Here is a 22,698-nt window from a genome sequence, read left to right as displayed (position 1 = left end):
CCCAACCATCATCTCAGCAACTTCAGAAGTAGAATGTACCTCACTGATGCCTCAGATGCAGTTCGTTGCAAAGCCTTTCCAACAACTCTCACCAAGACAGCCATTAAATGGTTCGACAACCTACCTCCAAAATCCATCTCGAGTTTCGACGACCTGGCCAAAAAGTTCCTGGCTTGATTCTCCATACAAAAGGACAAAGCCAAACACGCACCCAGCTTACTCGGGATCAAGCAAGGAGACCAAGAAAGTCTTCGCAACTACATGGAAAGATTCAACAAAACATGCATGAACATACAAAATCTACCAACAGAAGCTGCCATCATGGGCCTCATAAATGGCCTGCGAGAAGGACCATTCAGCCAATCTATATCAAAAAGATACCCGACATCCCTAGATGAAGTACAAGAACGAGCGCAGAAGTACATTAACATGGAGGAAAATTCTCGACTTGGAAAAGCCTCAAGGTCCGGTTCTGCCTACCGAGATAAAGAATCCAAGAAAAAGGAAGATCGCTCCGGAGAGAAAATCAAGAAATATCACAACTACACCCCTCTTAGGGTATCCTTGGTAGACGTTTACAAAGAAGTCTGCCATACGGAAAAAATCCCTCCAGCTCGGCCACTTAAAGGCAAAAGAGGAGGGGAAAATCGGAATGAGTACTGTGAATATCACCGACTTCGAGGGCATTCCACCAACGAAACCAACATGAAAAACGTCATAGAAAAATTAGTACGAGAAGGAAAGTTAGATCGGTTCTTGGCCAACCGGGACGAAGAACCAAGGAAAAGAAAGAGGGATGAGGACGTCGGACGATCTGAACGATCGCCTCGCACACCAGAAAGACATGTCCACGTGATACACGGTGGATTTGCTGGGGGAAGAATCTCCAAATCATCCCGCAAGCGACACCTCAAAGAGGTATACCATATCGAAGGACAGAAGGAGACGCCAGACATCCTGGCAATCACGTTTACCAAAGAAGATGCAACCGGAATCATCTCGGGACACGACGACCTCATGGTCATCACGATCATATTGGCAAACGCCAACCTCCACCGCACACTAATCGACCAGGGAAGCCCTGCCGACATCTTATTCAAAACTGCCTTCGACAAACTCGGCCTAGAAGAGAAAGAGCTAAGAGCATACCCAAACAGTATGTTCAGACTGGGAGATGTCCCAGTTCAACCACTGAGATACGTGTCACTACATACAACCTTCGGGAAGGGGAACCAATCTAAAACACTCAAGATAGACTACATTGTGGTCGACGTAAGCTCAGCCTACAATGCCCTGATAGGTCGGACAACGTTAAATCAGCTCGGCGCAATAGTTTTGACTCCGCATCTATGTATGAAATTTCCAACTACAGAAGGGATAGCTACAATAAGAGCATATCAAAAGATGGCGCGTCGCTGTTACAACAAAAGTCTAAACCTCCGAGGCGAAGCAAGAGAGTTCCACACAATCGAGCTCGGTGGAGCTCAGAGATGAGAAGAGCTCCGACCACAACCCGAGGGAGAAGTAGAAAGAGTCCAGATTGGAGACACCTCGAATAAAACAACTAATATTGGCACGATCCTGAAAGGAGATGCAAAAGAATCATTGATATAGTTTCTGCGAGATAATGTTGATCTCTTCGCATGGAAAGTTGCCGACATGCCGGGCATAGATCCCAAACTAATGAGCCACAAGTTGGCAGTCTACCCGGGATCCCGACCGATACAACAAAGACGAGGAAAACTTGGGCCAAGACGATCTCAGGCTGTAGAAGAACAAGTACAAGCACTACTAGAGGCAGGGTTCATAAGGGAAGTCAAATACCCACTATGGCTAGCAAACGTCATTTTGGTGAAAAAATCAAATGGGATGTGGCGAATGTGCACCGACTACACCGACCTCAACAAAGCCTGCCCAAAAGATCCTTACCCACTCTCAAGCATCGACGCTCTAGTAGATGCTTCATCAGGATACAAGTATCTCTCATTTATGGACGCATACTCAGGGTACAACCAGATACCAATGTATCCGCCAGACCAAGAAAAGACCTCGTTTCTTACACCTAAGGCAAATTATTGATACATCGTGATGCCTTTCGGCCTGAAAAACGCAGGAGCCACTTATCAAAGGCTAATGAATAAAGTCTTCTCAGATCACATCGGAAAAATCATGGAGGTCTACGTGGATGACATGTTGATAAAGACACAAAGCGAAGAGACATTGTTAACCGATTTGATTCAAGTATTCGATACCATAAGGAAGCACGACATGCGACTCAACCCGGCTAAATGCACCTTCGCAGTAGAAGCAGGTAAATTTTTAGGATTTATGCTCATACAAAGGGGAATTGAGGCAAATCCAGATAAATGCCAGGCCATACTCAACATGAAGAGCCCAACCTGCGTCAAAGAGGTACAACAACTCAACGGAAGGTTGGCAGCCTTGTCCAGATTCCTAGCAGGATGAGCGATAAGATCCCTCCTTTTCTACGCTACCTTAAAGAAGGGAAAGAACTTCGAATGGAAAGCGGAATGTGAACAAGCCTTCAAAGACTTCAAAGAATTCTTGGGGCAACCACCTATCCTATCTCGACCACAAGAGGGAGAATTGCTCATACTATACCTCGCAGTAGGAAGTCGGGCAATAGCCTCAGCGCTAATTCGAGAAGACGAAAGAGGACAACAACCCGTCTACTTCATTAGTAAAGCACTACAGGGGTCAGAGTGGAACTACCAGAAATAGAAAAATTTGCATACGCTCTGATACTCACATCCCGGCGACTTCGCCCATACTTCCAGGCACATACCATCAAAGTTCGGACCAACCAGCCCATAAAAGGGATATTACAGAAAACAGATCTGGCAGGAAGAATCCTACAATGGGCAATCGAGTTGTCCGAGTTTGACCTCCAATATGAGGCACGGACAGCCATCAAATCACAACACCTGGGCCGATTTCATCGCAGAATTCACAAACATCCCGGAAATCCCCATAGAGTGGAACATATACGTCGACGAATCCTCAAATAAAACAGGAAGTAGTGCGGGTGTGATAATCGAAAGCAACCAAGGAACTCAACTTGAGCTCTCCCTTAAATTTGGATTCCCGGTCTCGAACAATCAAGTGGAATACGAAGTGCTACTTGCCGGTTTGAAGCTGGCTAGGGAGGTTGGAGCTCGAAAACTCAACATCTACAGCGACTCACAAGTCGTTACCTCACAAATAACAGGAAGCTACCAAGCTAAAGACCCGATCATGAAAAAATAATTGGATAGAACCAAAGAACAGCTCGGACAACTCGGAGAATACAGGATCTACCACATTCCCCGTGAGCAAAATGTCCGAGCTGATGCACTTTCAAAATTAGCCAGCACCAAACCAGGGGGCAACAACAGAAGTCTCATCTAGGAGATACTACAGAACTCGTCAATATCGGAAGAAGAAGTCCTAGCCATAATAGGTCAGGATTAAGGATGGATGACCCCCATAATAAATTACCTCAAAACAGAAGCACTCCCTACAGATGAAAAGGAGGCAAAAAGGCTAAGGGAGGCACAGTACTACACTATCATAAACAACACACTATACAAAAGAGGGATATCAACACCTTTACTAAAATGCGTACCGACTTCTAACACAAAGGAAGTCTTGGAGGAAGTGCACAGCGGCATTTGTGGTAATCATCTCGGAGCGCAAGCCCTCACCAAAAAGATACTCCGGGCGGGATTCTATTGGCCAACTCTACAAAAGGAGGCTACAGAATTTGTGAGGACATGCCCACCATGCCAGAAGCATGCCAACTTTCACATCGCCCCACCAGAAAAGCTCATCAGCGTGACCTCGCCCTGGCCATTTGTGAAATGCGGACTCGACCTTCTCGGACCCTTCCCACAGGGATCGGGACAAGTAAAATTCCTCATAGCAGGAGTAGACTATTTCACAAAATGGATCGAGGCAGAACCCCTAGCCAACGCCACCGCTCAAAGAAGTCGAAAATTCCTATATAGGAACATTATTACGAGGTTCGGGGTACCATACTCCATCACCACGGACAACGGTAACCAATTTACAGAGGCAGGCTTCAGAAAACTGGTGGCCGACTTGAACATAAAACACCAGTTCACCTCCATCGAACATCCCCAAGCCAATGGACAAGCCGAAGCGGCCAACAAAGTCATATTGCCCGGACTAAAGCGAAGGCTACAAGAAGCAAAGGGAGCTTGGGCCGAGAAACTTCCACAAGTCCTATGGGCGTATCGAACAACCCCCCATTCTACTACAAACGAATCACCATTCCGACTAGCATACGGAGCGGAGGCAATGATTCCAATAGAAATCGAGGAGGGATCTCCCCGAGTAGTCCACTACAATGAACGAGTAAACTCCAAACTTCAGAGAGAAGAGCTCGACTTGTTACCCGAGATCCAAGAAAGAGCTCGGATCAGGGAAGAAGCTTTAAAGTGACGAATGGCTTCCAGATACAATCGAAAGGTAGTGCCGAGAAGTTTTGCAGAGAATGATCTCATCCTAATCAGAAACGACATTGGAACAACTCGATCCGGAGAAGGAAAGCTGGCAGCAAACTGGAAAGGACCCTACCGAGTCATTGAAATACTGGGGAAGGGCTACTACAGACTGTCCGAGCTTGATGGACGAGAGCTTCCCTGATCATGGTGGACGAGAGCTTCCCCGATCATGGCACGCCTGCAACCTAAGAAGGTACTACAGTTAGAAAAGGTAAAGGATCTCACTAAATGGATGCGCTCTTTTTCCTGAAAAGGTTTTTTAATGAGGCACCATATCGAGACCTAGATCATACCTGACTTAAAGGGACAAGGAAATTCCCACATGTATATATTTTCATTCTTTCTTTGAATAAAGTTTATTGAGATATTCTACAAGATTCCAAGACGCATTAATCTGAAGTATTCATCGTCCGATTATAAAGCAACAGGTCGGCAGAAAGTGAAAAACAAATTCACTGCGCGACCACGATAAAGACAATCGTCTGATAAAGGTGAAAACGCGATTCACCCAAAAGATGATCTTACTGGCGTTTAAACGCCAGTCAGGATAGCAGAATGAGGATTTAACGCCCAATCTGGCAGCATTCTGGGCATTAAATGCTAGAATTGGCAGACAGACTGGCGTTTAATACCAAAAAAGGATATCTGGTATCTGGCTGACATTAAACGCCAGAAAGGGGCATCACCCTGGTGTTTAATGCCAGAATGGGCAGCAGAGCTGGCGTTAAAAGCCAAAAATAGCACACAGAGTGCGTTTAAACGCCAGAAAGGTGTAGGGATGAGAAATCCTTGACACCTCAGGATCTGTGGATCCCACAGGATCCCCACTTACCCCAACTCACTCTCTCTCCTCTTCACACCTTTCCATCACACTCTTCCCCAAACACCATTCACCTATCAAATCCTACCCTCTTCCCCATAATCTGTTCACCACTCACATCCATCCACTATTCCCCAAAAACCCATCATAAACCCCACCTACCTCACCATTGAAATTCAAAACATTTCCCTTCCAACCCCACCCCCTCTTACACGGATTCCCTCTCTCTCTTACCTTATAAACACCCCTCCTTACTCTTCCACTTTCACACATCATAAACACTTCATCATCCCCTTGGTCGAACCATTCATACCCTTCTATATCCTCCATTTCTTCTTCTTCTCCTCCTTTTTTTCTTCTTTTGCTCGAGGACGAGTAACCTTTTAAGTTTGGTGTGGGAAAAAGCTCTGCTTTTTATTTTTCCATAACCATTAATGGCACCTAAGGCCGGAGAAACCCTAGAAAGAGGAAAGAAAAGGCAGTTGCTTCCACCTCCGAGTCATGGGAGATGGAGAGATTCATCTCAAAGGTCCATCAAGACCACTTCTATGAAGTTGTGACCAAGAAAAAGGTGATCCCCGTGGTCCCCTTCACCAACCCCATCTAACAAGTCAGAATCTTAATGGTTCAAGAGTGTTATGCTAATGCATGGATCACTAAGAACCATGATCAAAGTGTGAACCCAAACCCAGAGAATTGGCTCACAATGGTTCGGGGAAAATACTTGGATTTCAGTCCGAAAACTGTGAGGTTGGCATTCAACTTGCCAATTATGCAAGGAAATCCTCATCTTTTCACTAGAAGGGTCAACTTTGATCAAAGATTGGACCAAGTTCTCATGGATATCTGTGTGGAAGGAGCCCAATAGAAGAGAGACTCCAAAGGAAAGCCGGTTCAACTGAGAAGGCCTAACCTCAAACCCATGGCTAGAGGATGGTTGGAGTTCATCCAACGCTCTATCATTCCTACTAGCAACCGGTCCAAAGTAACTGTGGATCGGGCTACCATGATCCATAGTATCATGATTGGAGAGGAAGTGGAAGTTCATGAGATCATACCTCTAGAACTATATAAGGTGGCTGACAAGCCCTCCACTTTGGCAAGTTAGCCTTCCCTCATCTCATCTATCACCTATGCAATTCAGCTGGAATTGTCATAGAGGAAGACATCCTCATTGAAGCACACAAGCCCATAACTAAAAAGAGGATGGAGCAAACAAGATAGCCCACTCATAGATCTCAACAAGAGCATGAGGAAGCCCCTCATCAAGAAATCCCTGAGATGCCTCAAGTGATGCATTTTCCTCCACACAACTATTGGGAGCAACTCAACACCTTTTTAGGAGAATTAAGTTCTAACATGGAGCAACTGAGGATGGAGCACCAAGAGCACTCCATTATCCTCCATGACATCAAAGAGGACCAAAGAGCCATGAGGGAGGAGCAACAAAGGCAAGGAAGAGACATAGAGGAGCTCAAGAACTCCATTGGTTCTTCAAGAGGAAGAAGAAGCCACCATCACTAAGGTGGACCCTTTCTTTAATCTCCTTGTTTATTTTCTTCTCTGTTTTTTATTTTTATGCTTTATGTTTTGACTATGTTTGTCTCTTCATTACATGATCATTAGTGTCTAGTGTCTATGTCTTAAAGCTAAGAAGACATGAATTTTGAATTCTATCTTGAAAATAGTTTAATTATTTTGATGTGGTGGCAATACTTTTTGTTTTCTGAATGAATGCTTGAACAGTGCATATTTTTTATAGTGAATTTTATGAATATTAAAATTGTTGGCTCTTGAAAGAATAATGAAAAAAGAGAAATATTATTAATAATCTGAAAATCATAAAATTGATTCTTGAAGTAAGAAAAAGCAGTGAAAAATACAAAGCTTGCGGAAAAAAATGGCGAAAAATAAAGAAAAAGAAAGAAAAAGAAAAAGCAAGCAGAAAAAGCCAATAGCTCTTTAAACCAAAAGGCAAGAGCAAAAAGCCAGTAACTCTTTAAACTAAAAGGCAAGGGTAAAGAGGATCCAAGGCTTTGAGCATCAGTGGATAGGAGGGCCCAAAGGAATAAAAATCCTGGCCTAAACGGCTAAATCAAGCTGTCCCTAACCATGTGCTTGTCTCATGAAGGTCCAAGTGAAAAGCTTGAGACTGTGTGGTAAAAGTCGTGATCCAAAGCAAAAAGAGTGTACTTAAGAACTCTGAGCATCTCTAACTGGGGACTCTAGCAAAGTTGAGTCCAAGTGAAAAGCTTGAGACTGAGTGGTAAAAGTCGTGATCCAAAGCAAAAAGAGTGTGCTTAAGAACTCTGGGCACCTCTAACTGGGGACTCTAGCAAAGCTGAGTCACAATCTGAAAAGGTTCACCCAGTTATGTGTCCGTGGCATCTATGTATCCGGTGGTAATACTGGAAAACAAAATGCTAAGGGTCACGGCCAAGACTCATAAAGTAGCTGTGTTCAAGAATCAACATACTAAACTAGGAGAATCAATAACACTATCTGAATTCTGAGTTCCTATGGATGCCAATCATTCTAAACTTCAAAGAATAAAGTGAGATGCCAAAACTGTTCAGAAGCAAAAAGCTACTAGTCCCGCTCATCTAATTGAAACTAAGCTTCATTGATATTTTAAATTTTATTGTATTTTCTCTTCTTTTTATCCTATTTTGTTTTTAGTTGCTTGGGGACAAGCAACAATTTAAGTTTGGTGTTGTGATGAGTGGATAATTTATGCGCTTTTTGGCATCATTTTTACGTAGTTTTTAGCATGTTTTAGTTACTTTTTATTATATTTTTATTATTTTTTATGAAAAAATCACATTTCTAGACTTTACTATGAGTTTGTATTTTTTCTGTAATTTCAGGTATTTTCTGGCTAAAATTGAGGGACTTGAGCAAAAATCTGATTCAGAGGCTAAGAAAGGACTACAGATGCTGTTGGATTCTGACCTCCCTGCACTCAAACGCATTTTTTTTTTTGAGCTACAGAAGTCCAATTGGCGCGCTCACAATTGGGCTAGAAAGCTAACATCTTGGACTTTTCAGCAATGTTTAATAGTCTATACTTTGCCCGCGATTTGATGGCCCAAACTGGCGTTCAAATGCCAGCCAAAGATCCCTTTTTGGCGTAAAATGCAAGAACTAGCACCAAAACTGGAGTTAAACGCCCAAACTAGCATCCAAGCTGGTGTTGAACTCCATAAAAGGCCTATGCACGTGTAAAGCTCAATGTTCAGCCCAAGCACACACCAAGTGGGCCCTTGAAGTGGATTTCTGCACTTTCTGCACTTTGTTACTTATTTTTTGTAATCCTTAGTAACTAGTTTAGTATAAATAGCACTTTTTACTATTGTATTCACACTTTTAATCGACTTTTGATGCGATTTTCCACATTTGGGAGGCTGGCCATTTGGCCATGCCTAGACCTTTTTCTCTTATGTATTTTCCAACGGTGGAGTTTCTGCACCTCACAGATTAAGGTGAGGAGCTCTGCTATTCTTCATGAATTAATGCAAGTACTATTGTTTCTCTTTCAACAATAGAGCATTCAAATCCGTGAGATAAGAAACTTCGTGGTATAAGCTAGACCTAATTAGCAGCATTCCTGAGATCCGGAAAGTCTAAACCTTGTCTATGGTATTCCGAGTAGGATCTGGGATGGGATGACTGTGACGAGCTTCAAACTCACAAATCTTGGGCGCAGTGACAGTGTACAAAAGGATAGAGAGATCCTATTCTGACACAAGTGAGAACCGACATATGATTAGTCGTGCGGTAGCTGTGCCTGGTATTTTTCATCCGAGACAAGAGATCCGACAGTTGATTAGCCGTACAGAAACCATAGCTGGACCATTTTCACTGAGAGGACGGATGATAGCCATTGACAACGGTGATCTACCAACATACAGCTTGCCATGGAAGGGAGCACGCATGATTGGATGATGATAATATGAAAGCAGAAGTTCAGAAGCAACAAAGCATCTCCAAACGCTTATCTGAAATTTCCACCAATGAATTACATAAGTATCTTTATTTTAATTTACGTTTTATTTATCTTTCAATTATCAAAACTTATAACCAATTGAATCTGCCTGACTAAAATTTACAAGATGATCATGGCTTGCTTCAAGCTGGCAATCTCCGTGGGATCGACCCTTACTTGCGTAAGGTTTTATTACTTGGACAACCCAGTGCACTTGCTAGTTAGTTGTATCAAAGTTGTGAAAAGTGTGAATCACAATTTTGTGCACCAGAGATAGAGAGAAATTTGATTCAAGAATGAGTGTCACGTTGCACGTGGATCCTTCATGTGTGACGTGGGATGATGGACACCTTTCCAGGGACTTCAAACTAAGCCACTAAACCTTCAATCCTTTATCACTTGTGTAGTTTATCAAAGGACCACCAATCACAGCATTAATTGGAGATTTGCAAATAGAAAAGGGGGGAGATCTTTGCTGAGAGGAAAACAATTATGAAGAAGATTTTATTTTATTTGAATGTTAATTCTATTTTAAGTTTGTTTAGGGTTAGTATTTAAAGGGAGAGGTCACTCACATCCTCTCTTCTTCGGCACTTTTACTTTTCATAATTCTAGGATTTCTCTGAAGAACATGAGTAACTAATTCTCCTTGGTTAAAATTAGGAGTTCTGTTGATTCCTATGGACTAATATTCTATCTTTTCATACCTTTGATTAATGAAATGATACTTTCTTAAGAAAAGGTTTTTGTTCTTCATTCTGAAGGTTTTAAATGTGTTGGAAAATAATTCTTCTCTGACTTGAATTCTTTTAACTTCTTGGAAAAGTGGATTAATTGAATTAAGCTTGAAAATCAATTCTCACAATTCTTAAGTTTTGAAACTAAACTTGATAAGTGACATCAAATCAACTAAAGGATATTCTTATGAATTGTGTGGCTTATGAATTAGTGAACGTGCTCAACTCTTCTCTTAAGTAATTGACTAAGGAATTAGCAATTAATTAAGTTAAGAAAAAATTGAATTATCAAAGGACTGGGATTTAATTACTAAGGATTTGCCATGGAAATATCTTTGCATAATCAAGGTGGAAAGTAAAATTATTGATCCGGGCATCTCAACATCTCTAAAATCTTAACTCTTTTAATTACATTACCTTTCAACACTCACTGTTTGCTTTTTTTACATTGTTGTTTATGTTCAAGCTTTTCAAAAACCTAATTTTGATTACCTGACTAGATTAATCGATTGACCATTACTTGCCTAATCTGTTAATCTTTGTAACATCAATACTTACTCACCGTGAGTTTATTACTTGGTACGAGTCGGTGTACTTGCGGATAGTATTATGGTGTAAAATTCGCATCAGTGCCTAAGCCTAAAGTTAACCAACCCACAATTCACCTTATTTTAAACCATATACCTTAACAATTTCCTAATTTTTTTTCTTTTTCTATTTGTACTTTATATGTAGGCAAGCTCTCTAGTTTAGATAGAGAGATTCCATCTATATGTATAGATTAAGATTGGCAATATTTCTGTGTGACAAATGTAGATCAAATGAGACAATTTTTGGATGAATTGTAGGTCGTTCCAATGCTTGTCTGCTAAATTGGTCATGTGCATGTTTAGATTATCCCATTGACATAAGTAATTGGTAACAGTAATAAATAATTAGGATGATGTTAATTATGTGTGGCCTTTATGGGGTCTTTTTATGTTTTTGATTTTATGAGAGCAAAAGTGATATTAGACCTCTTGTTGTAATGTTTAATCTAGAGAAAAACCCAAAACAGCTCCTGACAATTACCTCAAAAAATAACGAGGCCCTTGACAAAAAAAATACCAACCCGCCCCTGAGCTTTACTTTTATGGGACAGATTAACCCCTATGCCAAAAAAAGTCAATGTTATTTTTTTTGGCACAGGGGCTAATCAGTCCTAAAAAAATATCAGGGGCCGGGTTGAGTGTTTTTTTTTTTGGGGGGCTGATGAGCAGATATTTATACGCTTTTTGCGGGTAATTTCATGTAGATTTTAATATGTTTTAGTTTGTTTTTAGTATATTTTTATTAGTTTTTAGGCAAAATTCATATTTCTGGACTTTACTATGAGTCTATGTGTTTTTCTGTAATTTCAGGTATTTTCTGGCTGAAATTGAGGGAGCTGAGCAAAAAATCTGATTCAGGCTGAAAAAGGCCTGCTGATGCTGTTGGATTCTGACCTTCCTGCACTCGGAATGGATTTTGGAGCTACATGAGTCCAATTGGCGCGCTCTCAATTGGGTTGGAAACTAGACATCTAAGGCTTTCCAGCAATATATAATCGTTCATACTTTGCGCGAAGATAAATGACGTAAACTGGCGTTTAACGCCAGTTCCATGTTGCATTCTGGCGTTGAACGGCAGAAACAGGTTGCAAGTTGGAGTTAAATGCCAGAAACAGGTTACAACCTGATGTTTAACTCCAGAAACAGCCCAAACACGTGAGAAGCTTATGTTTCAGCCCCAGCACACACCAAGTGGGCCCCAGAAGTGGATTTCTGCACTATCCATCTTAGTTTACTCATTTTCTGTAAACCTAGGTTACTAGTTTAGTATTTAAACAACTTTTAGAGACTTATTTTGTATCTCATGACATTTTAGATCTGAACTTTGTACTCTTTGACGGCTTGAGTCTCTAAACTCCATTGTTGGGGGTGAGGAGCTCTGCAGCGTCTCAATGAATTAATGCAATTATTTCTGTTTTCTATTCAAACACGCTTGTTTCTATCTAAGATGTTCATTCACACATCACTATGATGAATGTGATGATCCATGACACTCATCACTATTCTCAATCTATGAACGCGTGCCTGACAACCACCTCCGTTCTACATTCGAATGAATGAGTATCTCTTGGATTCCATAATCAAAGTCTTCGTGGTATAAACTAGAATCCATTGGCAGCATCCTTGAGAATTCGGAAAGTCTAAACCTTGTCTGTCGTATTCCGAGTAGGATTCAGGGATTGGATGACTGTGACGAGCTTCAAACTCGCGAGTGTTGGGTGTAGTGACAGACGCAAAAGGATCAATGGATCCTATTCCGACATGATCGAGAACCGACAGATGATTAGTCATGCGGTGATAGCGCATTTGGACCATTTTCACTGAGAAGGCGGATGGTAACCATTGACAACAGTGATCCACCAACACACAGCTTGCCATAGAAGGAACCTTGCGTGCATGAAGAAGATGACAGTAGCAAAGCAGAGACTCAGAAGACAAAGCATCTCCAAAACTCCAACATATTCTCCATTACTGCGTAACAATTACTAATTTCATGCTCTTTTACTTTTTACAACTGAAACTAAAGAACCCTATCGGTATCCTGACTAAGAATAATAAGATAACCATAACTTGCTTCAAGCCAACAATCTCCGTGAGATCAACCCTTACTCACGTAAGGTATTACTTGGACGACCCAGTGCACTTGCTGGTTAGTTGTGCGGAATTACATAGTGTGAGTGTGATTTTCGTGCACCAAGTTTTTGGTGCCGTTGCCGGGGATTGTTTGAATTTGAACAACTAATGGTGAATCTTGTTGCTTAGATTAGGAAAATTTTGTATTTTGGGTCAGAGTCTTTTATTTTCATTTCAAAAATTTTTTTTCAAAAATATTATTTTTTTAATTTTTAGTTTTTCTGTGAGTTTAGTGTCATGTTTTAAGTTTGGTGTCAATTGCATGCTTTTCTTTGTCTTTCAAGTTTTGAATTGCATGTTCTTTGTTCTTCCTTAATCTTTAAATTGTTCTTGTCAATTTTTCTTGTTTGATCTTTGGTTTGTCTTGTTTTGTGTCTTTTCTTGTTTTTCTTGTGCATTTTTAAATTTTTTAGTTTTCGAAAAAAATTTATTTTATTAAATACCTTTTTAAAACACGTTAAATTTATAGCTCAGTTAGCTAGAGTGTTGGCTTATGTTCTTGGCAATTGGGTATCTTCCTTTTAAAACTTTTTCAAAAATAATTTTTCTTTGATTAAATCTTGTGCCAAACTTTAAGTTTGGTGTTCTCTTGTTAATTTTCTTTAATTTTCAAAAATTTATTTTGGTTTTCTAAAAATTTTAAGTTTGGTGTTCTTTCTTTTGTTCTTGTTGTTCTTGTGAGTCTTCAAGGTGTTCTTGAGTCTTCTTTGTGTTTTGATCTTAAAATTTTTAAATTTGGTGTGCCTTGGTGTTTTCCCTCCAAAATTTTCGAAAACAATGAGCATTAGATTTAAAAATTTTAAGTCTTGTGTCTTTTGTGTGTTTTTCTCTTTAATAATAAAATTCAAAAATAAAAAAAATCTTTTCTAACTATTTTTAAGCAATTGTTTCGAATTTTTTTCAAAAAAAAATTCAAATTTCAATTTCAAAATTTTTCAAAATCTTATCCTTTTAAGATTTTTTTAAAAAAATCACATCTTTTTCAAAAATATCCTAACCACTTTCTCTCTCCTCACTTTTTTTCGAAAATCTTCATAAAATATTTTCAAATTTTTTATTTTAATTTTTTTATTTTATTTTAGTTTTTATTTTATTTTATTTTATTATTTCAAAAATATTTTTTCTATATAATAAAATAAATCCACATCATCTTCCTTTCTCCATCATGGACCTAAGTGGAAATGAACAGTCCAGAAGGACTCTGGGGTCATATGCTAACCCCACTACTGCTTCATATGGGAGTAGTATCTGTATACCCTCCATCGGAGTTAGTAGTTTTGAGTTAAATCCTCAGCTTATTATCATGGTGTAGCAAAGTTGACAGTATTCCGGTCTTCCACAGGAAGAACCTACAGGGTTTCTAGCACAATTTTTACAAATTGCTGACACAGTACATGATAAAGAAGTAGATCAGGATGTCTACATATTATTACTATTTCCATTTGCTGTAAAAGACCAAGCTAAGAGGTGGTTAAATAACCAACCTAAGGCTAAGGACATGGAAACAGCTGTCAGAAAAATTCCTGAATCAATACTTCCCTCCAAAACGGATGACACAGCTAAGGTTGAGTATCAAAGGCTTTAAACAAGGAGATAATGAATCTCTTTATGATGCCTGGGAGACATACAGAGAGATGCTAAGAAAATGCCCCTCTGAAATATTTTCAGAGTGGGTGCAGTTAGACATCTTCTATTATGGGCTTACAGAGAAAGCTCAGATTTCTCTAGACTACTCAGCTGGTGGATCTATCCACATGAGAAAGACAATTGAAGACGCTCAAGAGCTCATTGATACAGTTGCCAGAAATCAACATTTGTACCTAAGCAATGAACCTTCCATGAAAGAAGAGGCTAAAACAGTAAATGCCGAACTCAGTCCTGCAGAACAAGTTACTGAATTCAATCAGCAATTAGATTTTCTAACAAAACAACTAGCTAAATTCAAGGAGATACTACAAGACACAAGAATGGCTAATATGAATATGGAAGTGCAGTTGAAGCAAACAGAACAGCAGTTATCAAAACAAATAACAGAAGAGTGCCAAGCAGTTCAATTAAGAAGTGGAAAAACATTAAATACCTCACTTCAAGGCAGCAGGAAGCCAAGAAATGAATAAACTGCTACCCAAAATCCCTCTGAGGACAGTAAGATCCCAGAGAGGAACAATTCTGGCATTCAAACGCCAGAAAAGGGTGAAGAGCTGGCGTTAAACGCCCAACTCATGCTCAGTTCTGGCGTTCAAACGCCAGAAACAAGTAAGGTGTTGGCGTCTAACGCCACTCCAGCTTCCACCACTGGCATTCAAATGCCAGTGGGGGATCAGACACATACAAGTGCTGATAGCAACCCCTCTAAAAAGGCTTCTCAACCCACATCTGTAGGTAATAAACCTGCAGCAACTAAGGTTAAGGAATACAAAGCCAAAATGCCTTATCCTCAGAAACTCTGCCAACTAGAACAGGATAAGCAATTTGCCCGCTTTGCAAACTATCTCAGGACTCTTGAAATAAAGATTCCGTTTGCAGAGGCACGTGAGCAAATACCCTCTTATGCTAAGTTCATGAAAGAGATCTTAAGTCATAAGAAGGATTGGAGAGAAACTGAAAAAAGTTTACCTCACTGAAGAATGCAGTACAGTCATTCTGAAAAGCTTACCAGAGAAGCTTAAAGATCCCAGAAACTTTATGATACCATGCACATTAGAGGGTACTTGTACTGGTGCACGAAATTGCAATCACACTTTTGCAATTACGCACAACTAACCAGCAAGTGCATTGGGTCGTCCAAGTAATACCTTACGTGAGTAAGGGTCGATCCCACGGAGATTGTTGGCTTGAAACAAGCTATGTTTATCTTGTAACTCTTAGTCAGGAGATCAATAATTCTCAGGATTAATTGTGAAAAGTATAAGAGTGATGAGCGGATACGTTATACGCTTTTTGGCATTGTTTTTAGTAAGTTTTTAGTATGTTTTAGTTATTTTTTATTATATTTTTATTAGCTTTTAGTTAAAATTCACTTTTCTGGACTTTATTTATGAGTTTGTGTGTTTTTTTGTGATTTCAGGTATTTTTTGGCTGAAATTGAGGGACCTGAGCAAAAATCTGATTCAGAGGCTGAAAAGAACTGCAGTTGCTGTTGGATTCTGATCTCCCTGCACTCGAAGTGGATTTTCTGGAGCTACTAAAGCTCAATTGGCGCGCTCTCAATTGTGTTGGAAAGTAGACATCCTGGGCTTTCCAGAAATGTATAATAGTTTATACTTTGCCCGAGATTTGATGGCCCAAACAGGCGTTCCAAGTCAGCTCAAGAATTCTGGCGTTTAATGCCGGAACTGGCACAAGAATGGGAATTAAACGCCCAAACTGGCACAAAAGCTGGCGTTTAACTCCAAGAAAAGTCTCTACACATGAAAGCTTCAATGCTCAGCCCAAGCACACACCAAGTGGGCCCAGAAGTGGATTTTTATGTCATTTACTCATCTTTGTAAATCCTAAGCTAGTAGTTCTCTACAAATAGGACCTTTTGCTATTGTATTTTCATCTTGGGATCTTTGGATCATTTTAGATCTTTTGATCATCTTTGGACGTCTAGTTCTGAGATTATGGGGGCTGGCCTCACGGCCATGCCTAGACCTTGTTCTTATGTATTTTCAACGGTGGAGTTTCTACACACCATAGATTAAGGTGTGGAGCTCTGCTGTACCTCGAGTATCAATGCAATTACTATTGTTCTTCTATTCAATTCGGCTTATTCTTGTTCTAAGATATCACTTGTTCCTCAACTTGATGAATGTGTTGATCCGTGACACTCATCATCATTCTCACCTATGAACTTGTGCCTGACAACCACCTCCGTTCTACCTTAGATTGAGTGGATATCTCTTGGATTCCTTAATCAGAATCTTCATGGTATAAGCTAGAATTGATGGCGGCATTCAAGAGAATCCGAAAGGTCTAAACCTTGTCTGTGGTATTTTGAGTAGGATTCAAGGATTGAATGACTGTGACGAGCTTCAAACTCCTGAAGGCTGGGCGTTAGTGACAGACGCAAAAGAATCACTGGATTCTATTCCAACCTGATTGAGAACCGACAGATGATTAGTCGTGCTGTGACTGAGCGCGTTGAACATTTTCACTGAGAGGATGGGACTGTAGCCATTGACAACGGTGATGCCCAACATACAGCTTGCCATGGAAAGGAGTAAGAAGGATTGGATGAATACAGTAGGAAAGCAGAGAGACGGAAGGGACAAAGCATCTCCATACGCTTATCTGAAATTCTCACCAATGAATTACATAAGTATCTCTATCCTCATTTTATGATTTATTCATAAATCATCCATAACCATTTGAATTCGCCTGACTGAGATTTACAAGATGACCATAGCTTGCTTCATACCAACAATCTCCGTGGGATCGACCCTTACTCGCGTAAGGTTTATTACTTGGACGACCCAGTGCACTTGCTGGTTAGTTGTGCGAAGTTGTGATAAAGAGTTGAGATTGCAATTGAGCGTACCATGTTGATGGCGCCATTGATGATCATAATTTCGTGCACCAAGTTTTTGGCGCCATTGGCGGAGATTGTTCGAGTTTGGACAACTGACGGTTCATCTTGTTGCTTAGCTTAGGTATTTTTCTTCAGAGTTCTTAAGAATGAATTCTAGTGTTTCAAGGTGATGTTCTTATCATCACCAAAGCTGATTGATTCTCATCAATTTAGCTCTTGTATGTAATGTCCTGCTGAAACTTGGCTAGCCATGTCTAATTTCTTTAGACTAAAGCTTTAGACTAACATTGCATGATTCCTGGAATTCTCATTAAGAATTTTGATATCCTTATTTTCTTTTTCACTCAATTTTCAAAAAAAAAATCCAAAAAAAATTACAAAATCATAAAAACCAAAAATATTTTATGTTTCTTGTTTGAGTCTAGTGTCTCATTTTAAGTTTGGTGTCAATTGCATGTTTCTATTCTTCTTGCACTTTTTCGAATTCAATCATGTGTCTTCATTAATCTTCAAGTTGTTCTTGATGATTTTCTTGCTCTGATCTTTAAATTCTCTTGTCTAGAGTGTTTTGTTGTTTCTCATATGCATTCTCAATTTGTTAGTGTCAGTAGTATACAACCTTCTAAGTTTGGTGTCTTGCATGCATTGTTTATTTGATCTTAGTTTCATTTTGATTATTCCTCATTATTAAAAATCCAAAAAAAATTTTAATTTGTGTCTTTTCAAGTCAATAATACAGAGAATTGAAGATTCAAAAACATACAGCAGAGGAATTACATAGAAAAAGCTAGGCATTCAAAACACCCAGTGAGGAAGGAAAACTGGTGTTTAAACACCAGCCAGGGTGCCTGGCTGGGCGTTTAATGCCCAAAAGGGGTGAGTTTTGGGCGTTAAACGCCAAAATGGATACCATTCTGGGCGTTTAACGCCAGGATGGCACAAGAGGGAAGATTTTATTTTTAATTCAAATTTTTTTCAAGTTTTCAAAATTTTTCAAAATCAAATCTTTTTCAAATCATATCTTTTCAATCATATATTTCCAAAATCAATTTCTTTCCATTTTCAAAAATACTTGCTAACAATTAATGATTTGATTCAACATTTCAAGTATGTTGCCTTTTCTGTTGAGAAATGTTTAATGTCTGAATCATATTTTTTAAATTTCTTTTTAGCCAAGTTATTAATTTTCAAAATCAAATCTTTTTAAATTGTTTTTCAATCATATCTTTTCAATCATATCTTTTTAAAACCATAACTTTTCAATCATATCTTATTAATCACATCTTTTTCAAAATAGTTTTCAATCATATCTTTCTGATTTCTACTTTCAAAATTCTTTTTCAAAAATCACTTTCTTTCCAATCTTAGTTTTCGAAAATCAATTACTTTTTTTCAAAATTTCTTTTAATTAATTCACTTTAATTTTGGAAAAATCCTTCCCCTCTTCTCACATCCTTCTATTTATGGACTAACACTCCTCCTCAATGCACAATTCGAACCATATCTCTCTTGATAAGTTCGAATTCTTCTACCTTCTCCTTCTATTCTTCTTTTCCTCTGACACCTCAAGAAATCTCTATCCTGTGACATAGAGGATTCCATATTTTCTTGTTCTCTTCTCTTTCATATGAGCAGGAGCAAAGACAACAACATTCTTTGTGAGGCTGACCCTGAACCTGAAAGGACCCTGAAGCGAAAGCTAAGAGAAGCTAAAACACAACTCTCTGAAGAGGACCTAGCAAAATTCTTCAAACAAGAAGAAGACATGGCAGCCGAAAACAACAATAATGCCAACAATGCAAGGAAGGTGCTGGGTGACTTTGCTGCACCTACTCCCGACTTCTATGGGAGAAGCATCTCTATCCCTGCCATTGGAGCAAACAACTTTGAGCTTAAGCCTCAATTAGTTTCTCTAATGCAACAGAATTGCAAGTTCCCTGGACTTCCATTGGAAGATCCTCATCAGTTTTTAGCTGAGTTCTTGCAAATCTGTGACACTGTCAAGACCAATGGGGTTGACCCTGAGGTCTACAGACTTATGCTATTCCCTTTTGCTGTAAGGGACAGAGTTAGGATATGGTTGGACTCACAAGCTAAAGAAAGCCTGAACTCTTGGGAAAAGCTAGTCAATGCCTTCTTGGCAAAGTTCTTTCCACCTCAAAAATTGAGTAAGCTTAGAGTGGAAGTCCAAACCTTCTGACAGAAGGAAGGTGAATCTCTCTATGAAGCTTGGGAAAGATACAAACAATTAATCAAAAAGTGTCCTTCTGACATGCTTTTTGAATGGAGCATCATAGGTATCTTCTATGATGGTCTGTCTGAACTGTCCAAAATGTCATTGGACAGCTCTGCTGGAGGATCTCTTCATCTAAAGAAGACGCCTGCAGAAGCCCAAGAGCTCATTGAAATGGTTGCAAATAACCAATTCATGTACACTTCTGAAAGTAATCCTGTGAACAATAGGACGAATCAGAAGAAAGGAGTTCTTGAGATTGATACTCTGAATGCCATATTGCCTCAAAACAAAATATTGACTCAGCAAGTCAATATGATTTCTCAAAGTCTGTCTGGAATGAAAGATGCACCAGGCAGTACTAAGGACGCTTCATCTGATGAAGAAGCTTATGATCCTGAGAACCCTTCAATGGAAGAGGTGAATTACATGGGAGAACCCTATGGAAACACCTAGAATCCTTTATGGAGAAATCATCCAAATCTTTTATGGAAGGATCAACAGAGACCTCAACAAGGTTTCAACAACAATAATGGTGGAAGAAACAGGTTTGGCAATGGCAAGCCTTTTCCATCATCTTCTCAGCAACAGACAGAGAATTCTAAGCAGAGCCACTCTGACTTAGCAACCATTGTCTCTGATCTAATCAAAACCACTCGAAGTTTCATGACTGAAACAAGGTCCTCCATTAGAAACTTGGAGGCACAAGTGGGACAACTGAGCAAGAAAATTACTGAACTCCCTCCTAGTACTCTTCCAAGCAATACAGAAGAGAATCCAAAAGGAGAATGCAAGGCCATTAATATGACCCACATGGCCGAACTAGGAGAGGAGGAAGAGGCAGTGATCGCCACTGAGGAAGACCTCAATGGACGTCCACTGGCCTCCAATGAGTTCCCTAATGAGGAACCATGGGAATCTGAGGCTCACAATGAGACCATAGAGATTCCATTGGATTTACATCTGCCATTCATGAGCTCTGATGAGTATTCTTCCTCTGAAGAGGATGAAGATGTCACTGAAGAGCAAGTTGCTAAGTACCTTGGAGCAATCATGAAGCTAAATGACAAGTTATTTGGTAATGAGACTTGGGAGGATGAACCCCCTTTGCTCACGAAAGAACTGGATGACTTGACTAGGCAGAAATTACCTCAAAAGAGATAGGACCCTAGGAAGTTCTTAATACCTTGTACCATAGGCACTATGACCTTTGAGAAGGCTCTGTGTGACCTAGGGTCAAGCATAAACCTCATGCCTCTCTCTGTAATGGAGAAGCTAGGGATCTTTGAGGTGCAAGCTGCAAGAATCTCACTAGAGATGGCAGACAATTCAAGAAAACAAGCTTATGGACTTGTAGAGGATGTTCTGGTAAAGGTTGAAGACCATTACATCCCTGCTGATTTCATAGTCCTAGAGACTGGAAAGTGCATGGATGAATCCATCATCCTTGGCAGACCCTTCCTAGCCACAGCAAAGGCTGTGATTGATGTTAACAGAGGAGAATCGATCATTCAAGTGAATGAAGAATCCTTTGTGTTTAAGGCTCAAGGATATCCCTCTGTAACCATGGAGAGGAAGCATGAAGAGCTTCTCTCAAAACAGAGTCAAACAGAGCCCCCACAGTCAAACTCTAAGTTTGGTGTTGGGAGGCCACAACCAACTTCTAAATTTGGTGTTGAACCCCCACATTCAAACTCTAAGTTTGGTGTTGGGAGGTTCCAACATTGCTCTGAACATCTGTGAGGCTCCATGAGAGCCCACTGTCAAGCTACTGACATTAAAGAAGCGCTTGTTGGGAGGCAACCCAATGTTATATTTATCTATTTCCCTTTGTTATTTTATGTCTTTTATAGGTTGATGATCATGGGAAGTCAAAAAATCAATTGAAAAAGTAAAAACAGAATGAAAAACAGAAAGAAAAATAGCACACCCTGGAGGAAAACCTTGCTGGCGTTTAAACGCCAGTAAGGGCAGCAAATGGGCGTTTAACGCCCATTCTGGCACCATTCTAGGCGTTTAACGCTAGAAAGGGGCACCAGACTGGCGTTTAACACCAGGAATGGGCACCAAGCTGGCGTTAAACGCCAGAAATGGGCACCAGCCCGGTGTTTAACGCTAGGATTGGCAGAAGGAGCATTTTGCTCACCACTTGGTGCAGGGATGAATTATCCTTGACACCTCAAGATCTGTGGACCCCACAGGATCCCCACCTACCCCACCACTCTCTCTCTTCTTCACCCATTCACCAATCACCTCAACACCTCTTCCCCAAAAACCCGTCACCTATCAAATCCTACCATTCTCTTCACCACTCACATCCATCCTTCATAAAACCCCACCTACCTTACCATTCAAATTCAAACCACTTTCCCTCCCAAACCCACCCATACATGACCGAACCCTACCCCTCTCTCCACCCCTATATAAACCCATCTTCACCCCTTCATTTCCACATAACCTAAACACTACTTCTTCCCCCTTAGCCGAAACACAAAGCCCCTTCCATCTCCTCTATTTCTTCTTCTTCTACTCTCTTCTTTCTTCTTTTGCTCGAGGACGAGCAAACCTTCTAAGTTTGGTGTGGTAAAAGCATTGCTTTTTGTTTTTCCATAACCATTTATGGCACCTAAGGCCGGAGAAACCTCTAGAAAGAGGAAAGGGAAGGCAAAAGCTTCCACCTCCGAGTCATGGGAGATGGAGAGATTCATCTCAAGGGTGCATCAAGACCACTTCTGTGAAGTTGTGGCCATGAAGAAGGTGATCCCCGAGGTCCCTTTCAAACTCAAAAAGAGTGAATATCCGGAGATCCGACATGAGATCCAAAGAAGAGGTTGGAAAGTTCTTACCAACCCCATTCAACAAGTCGGAATCTTAATGGTTCAAGAGTTCTATGCCAATGCATGGATCACCAAGAACCATGATCAAAGTGTGAACCCGGACCCAAAGAATTGGCTTACAATGGTTTGGGGGAAATGCTTAGATTTTAGTCCGGAAAATGTAAGGTTGGCATTAAACTTGCCCATGATGCAAGGAGATGAACACCCTTAAACTAGAAGGGTCAACTTTGATCAAAGGTTGGACCAAGTCCTCATAGACATTTGTGAAGAGGGCGCTCAATGGAAGAGAGATTCAAGAGGGAAGCCGGTTCAACTGAGAAGGCA

General features: G+C 40.2%; 1 non-coding gene across 1 annotated transcript; it reads right to left on the bottom strand.

Annotated features, from left to right (window-relative positions):
• Nucleotides 1–19,474: 19,474 nt before the first annotated feature.
• LOC112804206 (small nucleolar RNA R71) lies at nt 19,475–19,582 on the bottom strand. Its single transcript, XR_003202824.1, has one exon. It is a non-coding gene; the product is annotated as a small nucleolar RNA R71 (small nucleolar RNA).
• Between the last annotated feature and the right edge of the window lie 3,116 nt (nt 19,583–22,698).

Source organism: Arachis hypogaea, chromosome 5 (assembly GCF_003086295.3).
Source record: "Arachis hypogaea cultivar Tifrunner chromosome 5, arahy.Tifrunner.gnm2.J5K5, whole genome shotgun sequence".
In the NCBI taxonomy this organism is placed as follows: domain Eukaryota; kingdom Viridiplantae; phylum Streptophyta; class Magnoliopsida; order Fabales; family Fabaceae; genus Arachis; species Arachis hypogaea.
The sequence above is the reverse complement of the archived record's forward strand: the minus strand, read 5'-3'. Positions and strand labels throughout refer to the sequence as shown.